Below are 17179 nucleotides of genomic sequence, written 5' to 3' on the forward strand. Positions count from 1 at the left end.
AGGGGAAATAAGGGAATAAACAGGAAATAAACAGGGACAAACAGGATGGACCCTTACAATGTTGAACTAGTATAAGACATGAGTTTTGCCTCAGTTGGAGTATTGTGTTCCGTTCTGGGCAGCGGCACTTTAGGAATGATATGCAGGCATTGGAGAGAGAGTGCCAAAAGGCTTCACAGGAATGATTCCAGACATGAGGAACTTTAGTTACAAAGTAAGTTTGGAGAAGTTGGGGCTGTGTTTCTTGGAGAATAGAAGGTTGAAAGGAGGTTTGATAGAGGTATTCAAAGTCATGGGGGGTCTGGTCAGAGGAGATACGGAGAAACTGTTCCCACTCATGATAGGATCATGGATTCTGATAAAAGAAGCAAAAGTGACATGAGAAAAGCTTTTTCACGCAGCACATGGTTAGGGTCTGGAATGTGCTGCCCGAGAATAGAGTGGAGGCAGAATCAATTGAGGTATCCAAAAGGGGAATTATACTGTTTTCTGAAAAGAAAGAATGTGCAGTGTTACAGGGAGAAGACATTAGGTGAATTGCTCGTTCAGAGAGGAGGTGCAGACACGATGGGCTGAATGGAATCCTTCTGCACCAGAAGAATTCTGTGATTCTAGTGCCTGTCTTTACGAATTGGGGATTGGATGATGCAGGCTAAATCTCTTGTGGCCCTTTGGAAGACTCCAGTGTCACAATGCTTGAGCACTGTTGTAATTTTAACTAGCACAGGAGACTGAAGAACATTGTTTCATGTCCACTTCCAGCAGTGACCAAGCTCTTTTAATAACTCCCCTGCTACAAATGTACCACATTAGTACATTACATAAATGCAAGTTGTTGTTGTTGGTTAAATGAAGCTTCTGCAAGCATTGCTCGCCTGGAAGGTCCAGGAAAGTGCACCTTGGTCAATAAAATTGCTCATCTTAGAGTCCTTTACTAATGCTGTCCCAACAGCTTCATATCCAATAATGAGAAGAGGCTAGCATTTATATAGCATCTTGTACAACCTCAGGATGTTCCAAATAGGGGTCTTATCAGTCGTGGGAGCAAATTGGTGGAAAATGCAGTTGGAGCAGAGTTTCGCGAAGATGTCATTCTCCCCATATTTCCAAGACAACGCACTTCTTCCACAGGTACTCCTTGGGCATTGGGATCGGTAAAATGGGTCAGAATGTGCCATAGTTCTCAACAAGTAAGTGGAGTGCCCTCTTCATTTCATTTCCCTTTGAGAAACATTGCTGTTATCTGCTCTGTAGTGTCAGTCTCAACAATACAGTTCATTCAATGCATTGGGTCTGAACTTCTTTGGGCTGGCAATTAGCATCAGATAGCCACTCCATGTCCAATTTCTTACGTCAATATTTTCTCGCTGCTTTCTCGCCTGATCGTCCGGCTCAGGCCTGGCAAGGTCCAAGCAGTGCAGCTTGTCATCGAGGCCCACATTGAAGAGCAGGCGAGTCAAAGTGAAGAGACCACATGCCCTTTTTTACAGCACTAGCTACCGTAAACCAGTTAAGTTTAAAGGTCAATTGAAATGAAAGCTGGTTAATCCCCTCATTTCATTCATCAGACACCTGGGGCGAGATTCTCCGACCCCCCGCCGGGTCGGAGAATCGCCGGGGGCTGGCGTGAATCCCGCCCCCGCCGGTTGCCGAATTCTCCGGCACCGGAGATTCGGCGGGGGCGGGAATCGCGCCGCGCCAGTTGGCGGCCCCCCACCCCCCCGCGCGATTCTCCGGCCCGTATGGGCCGAAGTCCCGCTGCTAGGATGCCTGTCCCGCCGGCGTGGATTAAACCACCTCTCTTACTGGCGGGACAAGGCGTCGCGGGCGGGCTCCGAGGTCCTGGGGGGGGCGTGGGGCGATCTGGCCCCGGGGGTGCCCCCACGGTGGCCTGGCCCGCGATCGTGGACCACCGATCCGCGGGCGGGCCTGTGCCGTGGGGGCACTCTTTTCCTTCCACCTTTGCCACGGTCTCCACCATGGCGGAGGCGGAAGAGACGCTCTCCACAGCGCATGCGCAGGGATGCCATGAGCGGCCGCTAACGCTCCCGCGCATGCGCCGCCCGGCAATGTCATTTCCGCACCAGCTGGCGGGGCACCAAAGGCCTTTTCCGCCAGCTGGCGGGGCGGAAATCAGTCCGGCGCGGGCCTAGCCCCTCAAGGTTAGGGCTGGGCCCCCCAAGATGCGGAGGATTCCGCACCTTTGGGGCGGCGCGATGCCCGACTGATTCGCACCGTTTTTGGCGCCGGTCGGCGGACATCGCGCCGATACTGGAGAATTTAGCCCCTGAGAAATTTTATTGAAAACTAAAACAATGAAAGCCTCAGATTTGCTTTTGTTTACATCTAAACATTTGTTCATTGAAATGAAATAGGAATGTAAGATCCCGAAACATATCGTGAACCTGTTCTATTGGTCACCAAGATGAAAAGTAATGCACAACTTGAAACGTTCTTGTTCAATTTGTTTATATATGTAAAGTAGGGATTATATACAGTTGTTGCCACACAGATGGTTAGGCCAGCAAAGAGATCATACTTATGGAGATAAGGAAAACAAATTGCCATAACTATATTTAAAACAAATACCAGGATTAATTGAAAGCAAAATACTACGGTTGAGGGAAATCTGAAATAATACAGAAAATGCTGGATAAACTCAACAGGTGTGGCAGCATCTATGGAGAGGCAAACAGAGTTAAGGGGGTAAAGTTTCCAGTCCCACCCACCGTGAGAATCGTCATGGGTGGAATGGGCAATTTGTTGGACCTTTTAAAGCTCTATTGACCTCAGGGCTCGGGGCTGGTGCGGCCAGAAATCCACGCCTAATGTTTCTAATCAGTACGACTCTTACAGAACTGAAGAGAGGTACAAATGTAAAGAATTATGTCATTGGAGATGGGGGTGGGGCAGAATATAAGGTGAGGGATAGGTCTGAACAAAATGGAAAGCAATGAAGTGACCATGGTTTTAATTAATTATATTAATTATATTTTCTGTCTAATTGTTCCATTCAAGGCATTTTTTCCCCAAAAAAATATACTTTATTCGTAAAATTTGTAGAAGTACATTCCATAACAGTTCAAATTGCACATGACATGAAGTGCAATACAATTTCATTTCTTTCATTACAAAATGCAATACTCTGTAACGGTAGAGAGGCACCTCAATTACAGATACAACATGCATTTCATGTCAAACGTACAGCCTGAGGGGCTTTGTACGGTTTTTGCTACTGCACTTTAGGAGGAGGTCCTTAAAAGTGGCATCTCCCATTGAGCCTTTGTAGTACCTGACCCTAGCTTTAGTTAATCCCTCAATACCTTGGAGCATGCAAGTCTGCAAAAACTTGGTTAACAGCAACTTTTTTGCACTTGGAGATCAAAAGGTTTTGGATGAATGAGTTGATGATCCTCCAGCAGCAATTGATGTTTATCCCGATAAACAGGTGGTGGTACAGTGGCACAGTGGTTATCACTACTGCCTCACAACGCCAAGTACTCGGGTTCGATTCCGACCTCGGGTGACTGTGTGGAGCTTGCACATTCTCCCGATGACTCCTCCAGGTGCTCCGCTTTCCTCCCACAGCCCAAATATGTGCACGTTAAATGGATTGATCATGTTTAAATTGCCCCTTAGTGACCACATGTGCAGTTAGGTGGGGTTACGAAGATAGGATGGGGAAGTGGCCCGAGATAGGGTGCTCTTTCAGAGGATCGGTGCAGACACGATGGGCCGAATGGCCTCCTTCTGCACTGTAGAGAGTCAATGATATCCCAGGGAACAGCCCATGGAACACAGAATCCTGCGTTATGAGCTGTTCAGAATGAACCTTGACAAAGACCACTGCATCTCTTTCTCAATCTTATTTACAAAGGCAAATTTCAGTAGCGCGTGTGTCATGATCTCTTCCCCAGCAGAACTTTAGCAAGGACAGATTGATGGTGCTGTAGCTGCACCAAGGACAGCTTTGTGATGGTACTGTGAGTCTGGTTATGCATGAACTATTCAGCGCTGGATTCTCTGCCTGCACGATTTTCCATTGCACCGGCAGTGCAGCAAAGCCCGGGGATTTCCCGTCGGCGTGGGGCTGGCCACAATGGGAAACCCCATTGGCCTGCTGGCGGGATTGAGAATCCCGCTGCCAGTGGGGCGAGGCACCAGAAAGCTGGTGCGGCAGGGCTGAGAATCCCACCCTCAATGTGGAGAGCCCTTCTCATGCCCAACCAAGCTATTGAAACATTATTGCCGATGTGATCTTATTCACATGCCTCACATGTGCATAAAATGGTAATTCTATAGTATTTTATGACAGTAAAAAATTGCATGATAGTAAATCAGAAATTGAGACTAATATAACATGTTTCAACAAAAGCTTGTTGTATTGATATTAAATGTCCCTCTCCAGATCAGGCTGTATCAATGGCACGAGACTTGATTCAACTACATAACCTCTATTGTTTACAACACTGCCATCATCCAGCCAACAACACTACTGCTATACTTGTGGTTGCCTTATTCCCATGCATTTGACTATTATTTTGCATACATTCGCAGCCACTGACTTTCCCTCTTCCCTTCCAACCTGACTTCTAGATTTTGTTGCAGATTTACTTCATCACTGTGCACCCAAAGCCTGATCTGATCGATAATTTTCCGTCACCGCAACTACTGCTCTCAGTGAGGTTCACTATATCAGTACAGTCTAGGAACTGAGTAGAGTACATTTTAGATTAGTTAATTTAAACTTATGATGTAATACAGGGATTGTTAACTATAATCGAGCATTAAATTAGAATTATGTTATTCATAAACAGGGAAGCAGAAGGATACAGGGATTAACTTTTGGAGCTCAACATAAAGAGCCAGATTGTCCACTTTGAGGCAGAAATCACAAGTTAGAAGATTTCTCGCCTCATGACTGGAAGTGCTATCAACATCATTTTCATGGTGATGTGACAGGGATAGACGAGAGTCAGGGCCATTGCCTCCCAAAGTGGACCCAAGGCAGAGAAGGAGATGTACCACTGCCAAGGTGGGCAGGTTAGAAGGCACGTTTCCATTCGCAATGACATTGACCCAGTTTTGTACATGATTGTTAAGCATCCTCGCCCTCACCCCCTTACTCCTACCCACCTCACATGTCCCCAATGCCCCAATGCCCCTATGCAAACTCCATAACCTCCATTACCCTCTTTTCCACCCGTGCCCACTCACCAACTATCCACTATGAACAGAATTCATGCACCCTATAATAATATTGCAAAATCTTTGAAATGGTTACGAATCTGTTAGAAAAACATAAAACCATTCAAAAACAAGTTCAAACAATCTTAATCATTTAGTAGCCCGCAAACTGTCAATAAAACACACAGCCATTCAAGCACCACTTGCAAAAACATTAATCCTCTTAAGTGTTAATTAAGCTATCACAATAAATAAACAGCCATTCAAAAACCTCTTAGAAAGCCTTTAAAGTTTTTTGATAGTGGAATAGATTACCATCTTTCCAACTGCTACAAATGCTAAAACGATGGCTGTGTTATAATTCAAATAAATAATCAAAACATAGAGTTAAATTCACACATTAATATATGAATTTCAATACAGTTTAATGCAGAAGAGAACCATATCCCTGCTTCCATTTGTACTTTCATGAATTTGACCACTTCTTGGTCAGATTTAATGGTCACATATCTTTTAAGAATAAAGACTTATCATCAATCACTGCATTAAAAACAGAACTAACAGAAAAATGGAATTAATTATTATCCGCATCTAATTATGACATATAAGTTGTCAACAACTTTTAAACTTACGTATCAAAATGTTCACAGCTTCAGATCAAGCTTCACCTATGGTCCATGATACATTTAGACTTCGTGTGAACTAAATCGCCTTTAGAAGTCTTCCGAACACACCCCAACTCCATGAGGTTTAAAGTGGCATAGGAGGAAAAGTGAAAATATATAGTCCAGTAGAATTATAAAATCTAAAGTAATAAATTCAAACAGTGCTCTTTTTGGAGTCCTAATAATTAATGTTTCGTTGGTTGCACTTCAGCTAGAATCCTCTTACAGATTTGGCACATTGTTTTGAAATGTTAATTAGCAAACTGAGGCATGGCGGCTGTGTTGGTTGAATGAAGTCTGAAGGGGTTAATTTCCGTCCATATTAGCTGTGTTGAATGACAGTTGCAGAAACTTAACAAGTTTACTAAGTGAGCTTCTTTGGAGGTCAAATACTTACAGGTACTGCAGGACTAAACCATCAATCAGAACATTACTGTAATAAGTAATTCTTAGCAATCTGATAAATGCTATAAATGATAGAGTTACATCAATCGAGTTGTGGCATGCGCAAATTTGGAGAAAATAAATTATGAAAAGCTTGTTTCATGAAAAAGCCTTGTCATGTTATTACGGTTGATATGAGGGAATGTCATAATAGCGTCTATTGGTTAGAAGAGCAACACCAACCACGATGTAGACTCCCATAGAATTCCATCTTTCTTCTGGATGGCATGCAAACATTAAGGGCAAGATATTCCCGCTCCCTGCGTCCCCTACCCCTCCCACCTCCCATGGAGGGTTTTCCAGGGGTGGAGATTGTCATGATATTCAAACACACACATCATGATGGACACACCAACAGGCAAATCAGAGCACACAACACCACAACCAATCACAGACAAGAACACCAACCACATAAAAAGCACGAGCACGACACCTGGTGGTCAGTAGATCTGGGGATAAAGAAACAGGGAAGAGCTGTTGAAACATCACAAGCAGGGAACCCCCACGTGCAGAGTGCAAAGACAAAACTGTACATAGTAAGTTTAAATAAAATAGCGTTGTACCATATACAACCGTGTTGGCTCATCTGTGTGTCAGAACACCCAACACCACATGGTACAGGAGTGGATCGATACCTGCCTACTAACCTGCCATTCTGGACATGGACCACACCGACAAACCGCAGCCGATGCAAGTCGCGGGGAACCTAGGTACCAATTGGAAGCTCTACAGGCAGCGATTTGACCTGTACATCCGTGCCACCGAAAAACAGAGTGCCTCGGATGACACGAAGATTGCAATGCTCCTCTTCTACGCAGGTCAGCACGCCACCAACGTCTTCAACTCACTGGTGTTCGAAGAAGGCGAAAACCAATCCAAATATGACACGGTCATCCTCAAACTGGACCAGCACTTTCAAGTTGAAGTAAATGAAAGTTTTGAAAGATACCTCTTTCAGCAACGCCTGCAAGGTAAGGAGGAGCTTTTTCAACCCTTCTTGACGCACCTCCGGATTCTAGCGCAGTCCTGCGGTTACGGCACCACCACAGAGTCCATGATCAGGGACCAGATTGTTTTTGGCGTTGCCTCTAGTGGCCTACGCCAGCAGCTTCTTAAAATGAAAAGCCTCACCTTAGCGTCTGCTGTGGAAGCCTGTGTCCTCCACGAAAATGCTACCTGCCGTTTTGCCCGATTTCAGGCGTCCGAGTTGACACGGATGGGGTCCCCAGACGTCGAACGCATCCAGGCCGTCGATTACTTCCCGACCCACGGCCCGGACGACAGCGGCCGCTTCCCGCGCTTTTCGCGGTCTCCCGCGCAGGTGCGCGCCAAAAATAACGGCCACAACGAGGGACGCACTGCGCAGGCGCGCCCACCGCAAGATCGCACTGCGCATGCGCAGTGGCGCAACGAACGCCGTGACGTCATGACGTGCGGCAATTGTGGAGCTCTACATTTAAAAGGGCAATGTCCTGCAAAAAACCGACAGTGCCTCAGATGTGGCAAGATGGGCCACTACGCAGCCCACTGTCGTTCGGCTCAACCCATGGATCCGGCGCATCCTCGACAATCTCGCAGACAAGTCAGGACCGTCCAGCCCACGCATCAAGACTTCCAGTTAATTGATGCAGATGACCAGGATGCCTTCCGCGTTTCCGTCATTGATGTCAACAAGGTCAATGCCATCATTCCAGCCGATGAGTGGTGTGCCACCCTGACGGTCAACCGATCGCGCGTCGCCTTCCGTCTGGACACCGGCGCATCCGCCAACCTGATTGCATATTCTGCAGTCCAGGCCATGAAGGTCAAACCACCCATCACGCCATCCCGGCTCAAGATGGTTGACTATAACGGGAACGTCATCCCGTCCATAGGATCTTGCCAGCTACAGGTGACTCACAAGATGTACACGGCCACACTCCCCTTCGAAGTTGTCGGCTCATCAAAGGACTCGTTACTGGGCGCACAGGCGTGTAAGGTCCTTCACCTGGTACAGCGCATTATGTCTCACTCTCCAGATGAGATATCCGACTTCCCGGATGCTGAGTTCCACGCAAATCTCCATTCCCTCCTTGCTCACAACCAGGAGGTTTTTGAAGGCATGGGGACATTGCCATACACGTACAAGATTCGACTCAGACCGGACGCCATCCCTGTCGTTCACGCACCTCGCAGGGTTCCTGTGCCACTCAAAGACCGCCTCAAGGCACAACTGCAGATTCTTCAGGACCAAGGGGTCCTATCCAGGGTCACGGAGCCCACGCCATGGGTCAGCTCCATGGTCTGTGTAAAGAAGCCCTCTGGCGAGCTCCGTATATGTATAGATCCTAAAGATCTGAATAACAACATCATGCGGGAACACTATCCCATCCCGAAACGAGAGGACCTCACCAGCGAGATGGCGCGAGCCAAAATATTCACCAAATTGGATGCGTCCAAAGGATTCTGGCAGATCCAACTGGACCCGGCCAGCCGAAGACTATGCACATTCAACACCCCTTTTGGCAGATTCTGCTACAACCGGATGCCATTCGGCATCATTTCAGCATCTGAAGTTTTCCACCGCATTATGGAGCAGATGATGGAAGGCATCGAAGGGGTACGTGTATATGTGGACGATATCATCATTTGGTCCACCACTCCGCAGGAACACATGCATCGTCTACGACGTGTCTTCACCCGCATACGACAAAATGGCCTGCGTCTCAACCGTGCGAAGTGTGCCTTCGGCCAGACGGAGCTGAAATTCCTCGGGGACCACATCTCAAGGTCAGGGGTCCGTCCCGATGCAGACAAGATTAGCGCCATCACAGCCATGCCACGACCGGCTGACAAGAAGGCTGTCTTAAGATTCCTGGGCATGGTCAACTTCCTTGGGAAGTTCATTCCCAACCTGGCTTCTCATACAACAAACATGCGCCATCTCGTAAAAAAAAATCGACAGAATTCAACTGGCACCAATCGCATCAGCAGGAATGGGAGGAGCTCAAGCACAAACTGGTCACGGCACCAGTGCTGGCCTTCTTTGACACGACTCGCCCTACAAAGATCTCAACAGACGCCAGCCAATCTGGTATTGGAGCGGTACTCCTGCAAAAAGACAGCACGTCGTCATGGGCCCCGGTTGCATATGCCTCACGAGCCATGACCCCTACCGAACAGCGCTACGCGCAAATCGAAAAAGAATGCCTGGGCTTGTTAACTGGACTGGACAAGTTCCACGACTATGTGTATGGCCTGCCACGATTTACGGTCGAAACTGACCACCGCCCCCTGGTCAACATCATTAACAAAGACCTGAACGACATGACTCCTCGCCTCCAGCGCATCTTACTTAAACTCAGGAGGTACGACTTCGAACTGATCTACACTCCGGGGAAGGAGCTCATCGTGGCGGACACTCTTTCCCGAGCAGTGAGCACACCACCAGATGCGGAGGGGTTCGTGCGTCAAATTGAGGCACACGTAACTCTGACAGCAGCAAATCTGCCAGCTGATGATCCTAGTCTGGCCCACATACGCGCAGAGACGGCGACTGACCCCCTTCTGCAGCGAGTGATGCGCCACATGACGGAAGGGTGGCTCAAAGGGCAGTGCCCCCAGTTTTATAATGTGCGAGATGATCTTACCAACATAGACGGGGTCCTTATGAAATCACACAGGATCGTTATTCCGCACAGCGTGCGCCAGATGATTCTTCATCAACTACACGAAGGCCACTTGGGCGTCGAAAAATGCAGACGAAGGGCCCGGGAGGCGGTATATTGGCCGGGTATTAATGAAGACATAGCCAACATGGTGCTCAACTGCACTACCTGTCAGAGGTTTCAGCCGGCGCAACCTCCGGAAACACTTCTACCACACGAGATGGTGACGTCCCCCTGGGCGAAGGTGGGTGTTGACCTATTTCACGCGCTCGGCAGAGATTACATCGTTATTATAGACTACTTCTCAAACTACCCGGAAGTCATGCCTCTCCATGATCTGACGTCGTCCGCAGTCATTGGGGCCTGCAAGGAAACATTTGCTCGCTATGGCATTCCAAGGACTGTCATGTCAGACAATGGACCCTGCTTCGCCAGCCGTGAATGGTCATCCTTTGCCGAAGCATATGGTTTCACTCATGTGACATCCAGCCCTCTACATCCACAATCGAACGGGAAGGCTGAAAAGGGTGTCCACATCGCCAAGCGGCTCCTGTGCAAGGCGGCTGCTGCCGGATCGGACTTTAACCTTGCCTTGCTGGCCTATCGATCGGCCCCGCTATCCACGGGTCTCTCGCCAGCGCAGCTACTAATGGGTCGCTCCCTCAGGACGACGGTACCTTCCATCCTGGCACCAACAACAGACCATGAGACGGTTCTTCGGAACATGCAAATGCAGCGTGATCGCCAGAAAAGTCGGTACGACACACGAGCGACGGACCTGCCCCCCCTGTCCTCCGGAGACACAGTACGCGTCCATCAACCGTATGGTGGCTGGTCAGCACCGGCCGAAGTCCTCCGACAAGTGGCTCCCCGCTCGTTCCTGGTTCGCATGCCGGATGGTTCAGTGCGTCGCCGCAATCGGCGCGCCCTTCGCCGACTTCCGCGCTCACAGCCACACAGTACGCACACGCCAGATCCTCAACAGGCTTCCGAGGATGACTTTGTGGAGCTGCCGCACATCACGCCCTTTCCATCGCCACCCATGGCCATGCCTGCACAGCAGCCGGTGGTTCTTGATCCACCCTTGAGGCGGTCAACCCGAACTCGTCGCAAGCCTATTAGACTGGACTTATAATACCGTTCATATGTTTAACAAGTTGCACAACTTTACATGATAACCTGTTGTTGTTTATCGTTCCAGATGTCGTCTGACTGGACAACTGTTCAAGTTTTTTTTTTCTTCTTCTCTCGTTCGCATTTATGTTATGTTATGGTACAACTTGGTTCATGTGACGCACCCGACATCGCCCCATGTACATAGTTCCGTCATATGCACATGCTGCACACGACACACACACACTCTTAGATGCACTCACGACACGATCATATTTATTACCACGTAGGCACATATCTTTGTAAAAAGGGGGGATGTCATGATATTCAAACACACACATCATGATGGACACACCAACAGGCAAATCAGAGCACACAACACCACAACCAATCACAGACAAGAACACCAACCACATAAAAAGCACGAGCACGACACCTGGTGGTCAGTAGGTCTGGGGATAAAGAAACAGGGAAGAGCTGTTGAAACATCACAAGCAGGGAACCCCCACGTGCAGGGTGCAAAGACAAAACTGTACATAGTAAGTTTAAATAAAATAGCGTTGTACCATATACAACCGTGTTGGCTCATCTGTGTGTCAGAACACCCAACACCACAGAGATAGCTCCCCATTTGCTGCCAGCAGGAAGTCAATGCTCATTTGCGTTGCTCACTGGCTGCGCAGCAAGGGAACCCACCACAAGGGTCGCCTTCGGCGGGACCTGAAGATTCCACTCGCGGGAAGGGCCAGAAAATCCTACAAGAAGGCTTGTTGGCTATCCTTGTGCCGAGATGTAACTAAAAGCTCCCATTGCTAAGATGCTGAAGTATTTAGGTCACCGATTTACAATGCAGTAAAGACGAGCTCTGAGGCACTTGGATGCATATTCAGAACAGAGGTTAAAGGGGGCGTCAGGGAACTTGTATCAGTCCAGTTCGTAGCAGTCCAGTTCAGTCCAGAAAATACAAAAGACTGAAGACCCGCGCATCCAGACGTGTGAACAGCTTCTTCCCCACAGCGACTGGACTCCTCAACGACTCTCCCTCAGACTGATCTTTTCCCTGTAAGAACACTGTTCCCGATACCCTATGCTGTTGTTGCTCATGTATTTGCTTTGTTTGGCCCTTGTTCCACACTGTAACCAATCACTATTTGTCGATGTACTATTTGTCAATGTACTCTGTCGATTATTCTTTTTGTCTACTATGTACGTACTGTGTACATTCTCTTGGCCGCAGAAAAATACTTTTCACTGCACTTGTGACAATAAATCAATCAATCAATCAGTGGCTTAGCTTCCAACATCACTCCACCCACTTCCTCCTTGCCTGCACTCCAGGCAGTGGTGATGACCATTGCCATTGTCTGTTATAGCTATGGCACAGACCCTTGCTAGCATGGCATCAATCAATAAATTCAACATTTTCATCTCCTTTGTCAATAAATTGCATAAGATTGCTGCCCAATATCACTACATTGTTGTATTTCTCAAAGTGCAGGCAGTTATTGATGTCAGCCTCACGGCAAACTGAAAGCTGATTTTTAGTGCCTGAAAGTGGTTCGACCTATGTTTCAATGCTTTGATGTGTGAAGCTTCTGAAAGCTGTAATTTTGGCAAAGCTTTCAATGGTGTGTTGCCTTGTGACAGAGTATCCTGCTGTCCTTTGGGTATATATGATGTGTAATAACAGAACTATGAGGTTTTGTGATGGCTTTGAATCAGTGAATAGTAAATGCGGAATAAATTGACACAGATCTTTGTGGCATCTATCTAGTAGTATAAAGTGTAATGGGGAGTGTCAACTTTAATCTGTTCTCATGTCATGCAAGTACTGTAGGCACCATTAAGCCTTGCAAACAGCCTTCTGCCAGCCACAATGCAAATTATGGGGGGACGTCTGGAGTTTCAAACATGGCAGTTCTCCACACAGTCACCTCATGCATCAACTTTGCTCACAGACTTTTCATTCATGGCCATCATTTTCCACTGCCTATTATTGGTTCCCTGCTTGTAATAAACACTAAACAACTAACCTCATTAACACCAGTGGGATTCCATGCATGGATAAAGACATACGGAAACAACCAAGGGTTAGAAAAGAGGCATGCAAGATAAGAGAAAATATGATGAGATTAAGAAAAATAATTAGGAAGGCAAAGAGGGACGATGACATGAATTTATCAAGGAACAGAAAACAAAATGCTAAAATATTTTACAGGTACATCAATAAAAAGGAAGGCTGTGATGAGAATAGGACTGTTAAGATAAAACCATGGATAATGATAACAAGATGACAGAAACATTAAACAATTAATTTACTTTGGTACTTATCATGAACATAGAACAGGGACACTTGACATTGAATATGGGAAGAGTAATGAGATAAGTACACAAGCGTGGACTAGGCGTAATGGCACCTGGGGTTTCCAAGGTCATTGGAGACCCCTGGGAGGTTGGGGACATTGTAAGGTGACCTCTTGGCTCTCCCACTGGCACCTGGGCAACTTGACATTGCTAATCTAGCACTTTGGCCAGGGTGCTGGGGTGGGGGGAGTGAAGGGCAGGTATGAAGGGGCCTCATAAAGGTTGGGGTTTAGGGCGGGGGACCTGAAAGGAGGGGGTCGAAAGAGGCGGTGGGACAGTAAGTTGCAATGACGAAATAGAACTTTACAAATCGATATAGGTACGTTAGGTGAGTGGGCCAAAATGTGGCAGATGGAGTTTAACATGCATGAGTGTGTGGTCATCCATTTTGGTCAGAAAAATTTAAAGGAAATTTATTATCTAAATGTGGAGAGACATCAGGATGCCCGGTGCAGAAGAATCTGCGTTCCCTTATGTGTGAATCGCAGAAAACTCACATGTAGGTACAGTGGGTAATAAGGAAAGTGAATGGAATGTTGGCATTTATACCTAAATGAATAGAGTATAAAGGTAAGGTAGTGTTATTAGAACATAGAGTACAGAAGGAGGCCATTCGGCCATCGAGTCTGCACCGACCCATTTGAGCCCTCACTTCCACCCTATCCCGTAACCCAATAACCCCTCCTACGCTTTTTGGTCACTAAGGGCAATTTATCATGGCCAATCCACCTAACCTGCACGTCTTTGGACTGTGGGAGGAAACCGGAGCACCCGGAGGAAACCCACGCAGACATGGGGAGAATGTGCAGGCTCCGCACAGACAGTGACCCAAGCCGGGAATTGAAGCTGGGACCCTGGCGCTGTGAAGCCACAGTGCTAGCCACCTGTGCTACCATGCTGCCCGTGTTGCAACTGTACAAGGCATTGGTGAGACCGCACCTGGAGTATTATGCACAATTTTGGTCCCCTTATTTGAAGACAGATTTAGTGGCATTGGAGGCAGTTCAGATGCTATTAAATCTTTCCTCAAATAAGAGGATAACACTTCCTTAACTTTATACTCTATTCCTTTAGCTCTAAATGCCAACATTCCATTTGTGAGGTTTGTATTTCCTCACTGCAACTTGCTTTCACACCTATTTTTGTGCCATCTGCCAATTTGGCTATAGAGCCTTCTATCCCGATATCCAAGTCATTAATATAGATTGTAAATAGCTGGGGCTCAAGGACCCCACTAGTTACATCCTGCCATCCAGAACAAGATCCATTTATCCCGACTCTCTGTCTCCTGTCCGTCAGCCAGTCTTATATCCAAGCAAATAAATAACCCCAACCTTGTGAATTAACCTTCTGTGCGACACCTTCTCAAATGGCTTCCAGAAGACCAGATCTACATTGAGATATACTACATGGATTGAGTTTTGACTTTCCAAATGTCCTGATATTACTTCCTTAATACTTGATTCTAACAATTTTCCAACAACAGATGTTAAACCATCTGGTCTGTAATTTCCTACATTCTGCCTCCCTCCCTTTATGAATAAAGGTGTTAAATTAGCATTTTTTCAATCCACTGAAACCTTTTCTATGCCCAGGGAATTTTGGAATATCATAACCAATGGATTCACTAGGCGGGATTCTCCGACTCCATGCCGGGTCGGAGAATCACCGGGGGCTGGTGTGAATCCCGCCCTCACCGTGTCCCGAAGTCTCCGCCACCAGAGATTCGGCGGGGGCGGGAATCGCGCCGCGCCAGTCGGCGGGCCCACCCCCACCGATTCTCCGGCCCGCGATGGGCCGAAGTCCCGCTGCTGGAATGCCTGTCCCGCCAGCGTGGATTAAACCACCTTTTGAATGGCGGGACAAGGCGGTGCGGGCAGGCTTCGTGGACCTGTGGGGGCACGGGGCGATCTGGCCCCGGGGGGTGCCCCCACGGTGGCCTGGCCCGCGATCGGGGCCCACCTATCCACGGGCGGGCCTGTGCCGTGGGGGCACTCGTTTTCTTCCGCCTCCACCATGCTCTTCACTATGGCAGAGGCAGAAGAGACCCCCTCCCCTGCACATGCGCAGGGATGACGTCAGCAGCCGCTGACGCTCCCACGCATGCGTCGTCTGGCGAAGACCTTACAGCCCCGGCTGGCGGAGCGCCAAAGGCCTTTCCCGCCAGCCGGCGGACGCAAACCACTCCGGCGCGGGCCTAGCCCCTCAAGGTAAGTGCTTGGCCCCTAAAGTTGCGGAGACGTCCGCACCTTTGGGCGGCCCGACGCCGGAGTGGTTCCCGCCACTCCATTACGCCGGCACCCCCTGCCCCGCCGGGTAGGGGAGAATCCCGCCCACTATCTCCGCTGCCACTTCCTTTAACACCCTAGGATGTAGGGTAATACCATATGCTACTAGGTCAAAGATGGAGGCTGACTTCGAACAACTTGTGAAGTCCGTAATCTTGAATACTGTCAGCACCAGTGAATGTGCCACACCAATAGTTCCAGTCATCGAGAAAGACAGATCTGTAAGGATTTGTAGGGACTTCAAGGTCACCATAAATCCAGTGTTATGTGCTGAACAGTACCCATTACTTCACATTGCTGATTTGTTTGCGGGATTGACAGGAGGCCAACATTTCAGCAAAATTGATCTGAACCAAGTTTACTTACAGATCAATGTGGACAAGAAACACAAGAATTTCTCTAGGAGCAATGGATAAGATCCTGAGTGGACTGAGCGGAGTCCAGTGCTAACTGGATGACATCCTAGTCACATGAAAAGATGAAGAGGAACACCTTCGAAATCTGGATGACACTCTCCAGAGATTGGGAGAATACGGGGCTAGATTCTCCCACCCCCCCACCGGGTCGGTGAATCGCCGGGGGATAGCGAGAATCCCGCCCCCGCCGGTTGCCGAATTCTCCGGCACCGGATATTCGGCGGGGGCGGGAATCGTGCCGCGCCAGATGGCGGCCCCCCCCCCCCGCGATTCTTCGAGTCCCGCTGCTAAAATGCCTGTCCCGCCGGCGTAGATTAAACCACCTACCTTACCGGCGGGACAAGGCGGCGCAGGCGGGCTCCGGGGTCCTGGGGGGGGGGGCGCGGGGCAATCTGGCCCCAGGGGGTGCCCCCACGGTGGCCTGGCCCGCGATCGGGGTCCACCGATCTGCGGGCGGGCCTGTGCCGTGGGGGGCACTCTTTTCCGCATTTGCCACTGTCTCCACCATGGCGAAGGCGGAAGAGACTCCCTCCATTGTGCATGCGCGGGAATGCCGTCAGCGGCTGCTAACGCTCCCTCGCATGCGCCGCCCGGAGATGTCATTTCCGCACCAGCTGGCGGGGCACCAAAGGCCTTTTCCGCCAGCTGGCGGGGCGGAAATTAGTCCGGCGCGGGCCTAGCCCCTTAAGGTTGGGGCTCGGCCCGCCAAGATGCAGAGCATTCCGCACCTTTGGGGCACACGATGCCCAACTGATTTGCGCCGTTTTGGGCGCCAGTCGGCGGACATCGCGCCGATACCGGAGAATTTCGCCCAGGTCTGAGAGTCCATATGATCAGCGTGAGCCCCTTCAATACTCTGAGTATTTGGGACATGTGATTGGCATCACTGGCCTTCACAAATCTCCTTCAAAGATTAAGGCCGTGACAGAGGCGCCTGCACATCAGAATATTAACCAGTTGTGTTCCTTCCTGGGTTTATTGAGAGATTACTATGGAAGATTTGTCGCAAACTTGACAACACTTCTGGAACCATTACGTAACCTCTTATGCTAGCA

This window comes from Scyliorhinus torazame, chromosome 9 (genome assembly GCF_047496885.1).
Source record: "Scyliorhinus torazame isolate Kashiwa2021f chromosome 9, sScyTor2.1, whole genome shotgun sequence".
In the NCBI taxonomy this organism is placed as follows: Eukaryota; Metazoa; Chordata; class Chondrichthyes; order Carcharhiniformes; family Scyliorhinidae; genus Scyliorhinus; species Scyliorhinus torazame.